Below are 6,801 nucleotides of genomic sequence, written 5' to 3'. Positions count from 1 at the left end.
GACTTGGATTCAGGAGATCCAGGTTCTAGTCCCCACTCGGCCATGAAGCCCACTTGGTGACTTTGGGCCAGTCACTGACCCTCAGCCTAACCTACCTCGCAGGGTTGTTGTGAGGAGAAAATGGAGAGGAGGGGCTTCTGTTTACATACACAGACCGTTTTTAAAGTATCTCTTAGGACAAGTTTGTTCTGGATCCCAGGTGGATGCAGTTTGTCAATTAAACCATACCATTATGACAGTAATGAACATTTATTGTTGTTATTATCATCATTATTACACGTTGAGGCTCAGGTCTATGGAACTCTGCCACGATTTGTAGTCACATTTACAATGAGACCTCACCTGCTGCCTCAGCTATAAAAGCTTTAACTGCTGCCTCCAAAACAAACCCTCTAAATGTAAAAGGAAGTCCATATCCTGGTCCCTATGGCATAGGCCTTTGTATGCCTTCCATGGCATTCCACCCCATCCCCTGTCCTGAGGTCAAGCCATCACACTCTGTTTCCCAGCCACCGGCTTTGGCAGACATTGATGAGTATATTACGTAGCATGTAGTATAGAACATGCACCCTGCTGCAGGCAAGAGAAATGGCTGTGAAGGGTGAGGGGCCTTTAGGCAATAGAAAAAAGACAATGGTAATTGAGTAGAGGGTTTAGGAATGGGAAGATAGTGAAGGAAGAGAATGGTGGGAGTTGGGCATTTTATGGCTTCGTTCAATGAGATGGGTTAGAAAAGATTTTTGTGGTCTGTGTACAAAAATCATAAGAGTCGTACATCAGACTGCAGTGTTCCATCCATAATTTTTTCCAATACGATCGTTCGACAGTGATGTAACCGATTACCATGTGGCTAACTTGCGACCCTGTGAGATTCAGGTGAGTCCCTGCTTTCGTGCTATGGGGCAGCCATGAAACAAAGCTCTATGACTTTCATGGTGAGCTGCACAGACCTAGATGCGACCTGTGATTTGGTGGTGGGGGATCCCACGTAGAAATCCGGAACATCCATGAGGATCCAGAACTCGGGCCCAAACTTTTCACCATAGGTGCCCCATGAAGTTCTGGATCAGTGATTTCTATGGTTCAGTCCCTGGACACAGACATGATCTGTGATGTGATGGTCATTTTGGAGGCATCCCCGTAAAACTCCAGGGGAATCACCAATATCCATGCCTCAGATCCATATTTTGTGGCATGGCAGCACCACAAATCAGTGGATCCATGTTTTTCATAATGCAATGCATGGACACAGAAATGATCTGTGACTAGCTGGTTATTTTGGTGGCATCTTCTGTAAAAAAAAAAAAAAATCCATAGGACCCATGCCCCCAGTCCATGTTTTTATGCCATGGTGGTTCCGTGAAGCACGGGAATGTGAATGGTATGGATTCATGTTTTTACATCACACTTGCTCCATGAAGTACAGGATCAGTAATTTTAATACTTTGCTCTGTGGCCATGGATGTGATCTGTGATGTAATGGTGCATTTGTGCGGACACTAAATTAAAATCCAGAGGACCCATGAGGAACTGCATCTTGAATCCATGTTATTTCTTGCCATCCTGGATCTGAGAAATATAGGATCCATGCTGCTGTCATGGACTTGCTTTGTGATTCAGCTATGATTTTGGATGCGCTACATATAAAAAATTGGACCGCAAGGGTGGCTTAGTGGTTACAACGCTGAACTGCAGACTGGAAGGTCGGCAGGTCAGCAGTTCGAGACCCGAGTGCCGCGTGACGGAGTGAGCTCCCGTCTTCAGTCCCAGCTCCTGCCAACCTAGCAGTTCGAAAGCAAGAAATCGCAAGTAGATAAATAGGCACCGCCTTGGCGGGAAAGGTGACAGCGCTCTGTGCACCTCGGTGTTCAGTCACGCCGGCCACATGACCACGGAAGCGTCTTCGGACAGCGCTGGCTCTTCGGCTTAGAAATGGGGATGAGCACCGCACCCTAGAGTCGGACACGACTGGTTGGGGACACCTTTACATATAAAATACAGATGATCCATCAGGATCCATGCCTCACATACTGTAAATGGTTCACACCATTCAAGGTGAAGCAGAAGATCTGGGATTCTTAGCGTGGATACTTGGAGAAAGATGGGTTCTGTGCTTTGATGGGGGGGCAGGGCGGGGGGGCAATGTAAAAATTCAGAGGATCCATATTGAATTGTGTGTCTTATCCATGGTTTTATAACATGACCGTGCTATGAAGCCCCAAATTGATGTTTTTTGTCACTCATTCCCTGGGCATAAATGTGTTCTGTGATGTGATGGTGTTTGGGGGACCTTTCCCTGTAAAGATCATGAGGATCCCTGAGACTCCCTGCCTCGGATATCTGTTTTTGTCCTGTGGCTGTGCCCACAAGCAGCAGATTCCTGATTTTTCTGGTCCAATCCCTGGAGGCAAATGTGCTCTGTGATTTGATTGTGGTTTGGGGCATTTGCTCTGTAAAAACCATATGAAATCAAGGGGATCCTTGCCTTGGATCCATGTTTTTGTGCCATGGTTCTGCCCACGAGTGGCCAATCCGTGATTTTCACAGTCCAGTCTGTAGAAGAAGATGTAGTCTGCGATTAGATTATGGTTTGGGGGATTTTCCCTGTAAAAACCATGAGGATCCCTGCCTCTAATCCATGTTTTTGTGTTGTCACCAATGAGTGGCAGAGCCATGTTTTTTGTGGCTCAATCAGTGGAGGCAGATGTGTTCTCTGATACGATGGTGTTTGCGGGTATTTTTCTTTTTAAAAATCATGAGGATCCCTGCCTTGGATCCCTGTTTGTGTGCCTTGGCTGAGCTCAAGAGTGGTGTATCTGTGATTTTTCTGGTTCAGTCCCTGGAGGCAGATGTTCTCTGTGACTGGATGGTGGTTTGGGGGGTGTCCCCTTTAAAAATTATGTGAAATCAGGAGGATCCCTTTTTGATTTCATGGATCCTCGTTTTACCCAGTCCCTTTTTTATTTAATTTGCAAAGGCGTCCTTCTCCCCCAGGGCGTGGGGGGGAGAGATAGTGGCCGTCCTCCCCCCCCCCCCGGCATTGGTGCGCAAAGCCCTGCAGCCCTGAGCTCCTCCCTCTGCTGCTGTGGATGTCCTCACGTACTCCGCCTGCGCTGCTTTACAATGCCTTTCCGACAGCAGGGTAAAAAGGGCGTGGCTGTTGGGAGGCCCCGGCCCCGTCCACCTCTCCCTCACTGACCGACACCCAGACAGGACAGAGCTGCTACTCAACATCGGCCAGCGGACGGCTCCTCTTCCTTCCCTAAGCCGCCCTCTCATTGGCTCAACGCGGAGGAGTGCCTATGCCGAGAGCCAAAGCGGAAGAAAAGGGGAAAGGACGGCTCTTTAATTAGAGCAGGGAGGCGGGGCTGGCTGGGGGAAAAAAGGAAGAGGCGGTACCTCTGCTGGAGTTGGCTTGTGGGGCTGCGTCTGACGCTCGCGCCCAGCCAATCCGGGCCGGCTGTGGGCAGGCGCTGGCCGGCCGGCCGGCCGTTGGAGGAGGAGGAGGAGGAGGAGGGAAGAAATTGGCAACGGGTGCTGGCTTCGAGGCGCGTCTCCCTTGCCTTGGCGGAATTCGGGGAGGCCGCTCAGGCGTCTCCGGGAGCCCGCGGACGAGGATCAGCGGTGGCAGAAACAGGACGCGAAGAGCGGAGCTGAGGACGGGTGAGGACAGGGGCGGCGTGGATGTTGATATGGTTTTTACCGGGAGGGCGGGCGGCGAGACGCCGTGGGGAGTTGGGGTGGCTCTGTCGCAGCGGCGGGGGAGTCGCCGCCGCCGCCTGTGGCCCACCTCCGGGAGCGAATATTGCTTCCTCGTTGCATCCTCCTCTTCCCCCCCCATTCCTCACGGAAGGGGTGGGCGTCCTGACGGAAGGGGGGGCGGCGGCAGCGAGTCACGTAGTAGAGTGACCAACAGAGATCTGCCCACTGGATCCCTCTCCCTGAATTGTGTCGCCTGTATTATTATATAAACAAGCAAAGATATATACAGACAGGCGCACCCGCACCCACCCGAAGTGAGTCTGCAGCGCCCTAGGGACACTAAAACAAATGACATTACTTGCCCTTCCCATAGGAGTACTTGCCTACTCAGGATTTCCCTATGGTTAGGTAGAAGCCTATGCTTCCCTGTGGTCATTCAAGGTCTCCCTATGGGCAGATGAAATCGTATATTTTCCTATGGATATTCATACTTTACCTATGGATATTCACGGTTTCCCTATGGGCAAGTACTGTCATTTGCTTTAGTATGTCGTGTGCCTTGTCACGCTGTGGTGTGACCAAGAGACTGGTAAAAAAAAAAAAAGTTTGATGTTATTGATAGGGAGTGCACATGGGGCAGTGGAATTGGTGGTCCTCTGGATAGGTTTTTTTAAAAAGGGAGAGGGAGGGACTACAGATCCCATCATCCGGGAGTATTGGCTGGGGCTGCTGGGAGGTCGAGTCCCAGCAACATTTGGAGGGGTGGTTCCCCATCCCTGCTGTAGTGCAATCTTGTGAGACTTCCTCTCACCTATCAAAAACTGAGAGCTAGTTCACATCACATGACCAAGAGACCCAATCTGGTGGACTTTCTCTCCCCCCCCATCTTATTACAAGGGGAACAAAGAGAAAAAAGTCCTTCTTGCACTGTCATGCAGTCTCTCCAACCCCCCTCCCACTTCCAGATGTATTGGACTACAACTCCCACTGCCCCCAGCCAGCATGGCCATTTGGTCAGGGATGACAAGAGCTGTAGTCCAAAAACATCTCAGGGGCCACCAGTTCTGCCACCCCAACTGGGCATACTCATTGGGGATGGTGGTAGTTGTAGTCCAACACTTCTGGTGGTTGTGAAGTTGGAGAGGCTACTGCAGCATGGCCAAGAGGCTCGTTGGGTTCCAACTGACAAATGAATAAATCAATCCAAAATGGATTCCCAAACTTTTCATGTCTCGTCTCCCTACCCCAATACTTTAATCATAAACTCAGGGTGGGAGAAAAGGAAGACCTCATGAGTGCATTTTAGTTCATTTTTACAGAGGGCAATGCAGTACCTCAGTGAAATGTCCCCCTTTGTTTTTTTGTTTCATGTGTCCCATGATGGGTGTGTAGGGAATGGGGAGAGAAGTTGAGAAACTATCATGGGAAGGGGTGGATGGAGAAAATTATTTGAAGGGGAGGGGCTTTGAGGGGGAGACATTTTAATATAATAAAGTGGTGTCTGAGTGTGCATGTGCACATGCACAAAGAGTTAAACAGCAGCTTTACAACATTGTGCATGACCAAAAGAGGCAATCTGGGCCCTAGCTGAGAGGAAGGAGTGGGGAGGTAAGTGACTCTTAAACACTCCCCTTCTCCACCAAAAACTTCCCTCAGAAGCCCTTGTGGTTTATTTCTGGGGAGGGTTATACCTCAGTGCTTTTTTCTGTTTAATGTCTGCCTTGGTGGGTGGGTTGATTCCTGGATAGGTAAGGCAGAGATGAATACACGTATTTGAAAACCTGGGCTGTGAGGGAGAGCAGTATCAATATGGGGTAATAATACTCACATATCCACCTATCTATATTAATATACAGACATATATGTTGATAAGCTATGATTGTGTGTGTATCTGCACACTCCCCGCCCCCAATATTATGTAAACTAGAGAGATAAAAAGCATGTTCACAACATTGCCACACTATAATGTGACCAATTGAAGTCAGCTGAGAGGGAACTAAGATCTGCTATACTTTTCTCCATAGAAATGAATAACTGCTGTTAACTCATAGAAGGGAAATGAAAAGGGCTGAACTGGGGTAGGAGGTGGGGAAGCATTGTAGTTTGGGCAAAACTTGCCCCTCCACTGCTTGGGTGCTTTGTTGGTGCACAGACACACTGCCCCATCAAGGGCCATTGAAGTATTCAACACCTTTCTTCTCTCTCCACCCAGTCAGAAAAATTAGCAGATTGGTAATAATAAAGACGCTATAGACCTTTTCTTACTGTTGGTATGATATGTTGTATGTTTATATTTCACTCTGTTATTTATATTTCTGAATGGCAACCAGCCTGAAATATAATTTAGAATAATGATGAAAGGGTTCTAGTGATCCTTAGTACCTTTTAATTTAGAGAGCTTAGATCCTGTCTTCAGGCTGATAAAACTTTCAAGGTAGCTTTAATGAAAATCCAACTTTACTTGCAGTTTAATGCAGTTGCCAGATTTTTTTTATAAAAAACTTAACAGTGTGCATGGGTATATTTATAGCTTTTAATAAATTGTAAAATGTTCATGTACACCTAGTATTTCCTGATAACTCCTCACAGAAACCCTTAATCATGAGTGTCAACAGCAGTTGATACACATATACTGGCATAAAAGTGCATAAATCAAGGATGGGCAACTTGTGGCCCTGCAGATTTTTTTTGGCCCAGAACTCCCTCACCATTGGCCCTCTGGACAGGGCCGATCAGAGTTTTAGGCCAAAACATCTTGAGGGCTACAAGTTACCTATCCCTAGCACAAATGAATCTACCAACAATTATACTTAGCATTTATATAGTGCTTCTGGACGTTCAAAAGTGCTTTGCGTACATTATCTATGTAATTTTTGCAAGTGCTCTGTTAAGTAGGTTAGCATTATTTCAAACTTCTTATTTATTTATGGAAAACATTTGTCTCCTGCCTTATATCATTAAGATGTCAGGGCAGCATACAGATAAAATCAGTCTAAACAGTATAAAACAATAAATAATTTAAACAGCCAAAAACATACTAACCATTAAACAAGCTAATACCAATTAAAATCTAAAACAATAAAACAGTTAAAAACAGTG

At 47.2% G+C, this 6,801-nt stretch overlaps 1 protein-coding gene across 3 annotated transcripts in view; it reads left to right on the top strand.

The window, feature by feature from the left end:
- The first annotated feature begins 3,472 nt into the window (after positions 1–3,472).
- LOC146334066 (lysine-specific demethylase 4B-like) overlaps positions 3,473–6,801 on the top strand; it is a 365,953-nt gene continuing 362,624 nt past the window's right edge. For all 3 annotated transcript variants that reach the window (XM_084824982.1, XM_084824984.1, XM_084824983.1), the window contains exon 1: positions 3,473–3,663. The gene's annotated coding sequence lies outside the window, so the exon portion shown is untranslated. The remainder of the gene's footprint in view (positions 3,664–6,801) is intronic.

The sequence above is a fragment of the Heloderma suspectum genome, chromosome W (genome assembly GCF_057233095.1).
Source record: "Heloderma suspectum isolate Gila_16-S chromosome W, 16-S_ref, whole genome shotgun sequence".
NCBI classification, from domain to species: Eukaryota; Metazoa; Chordata; class Lepidosauria; order Squamata; family Helodermatidae; genus Heloderma; species Heloderma suspectum.
The sequence above is the reverse complement of the archived record's forward strand: the minus strand, read 5'-3'. Positions and strand labels throughout refer to the sequence as shown.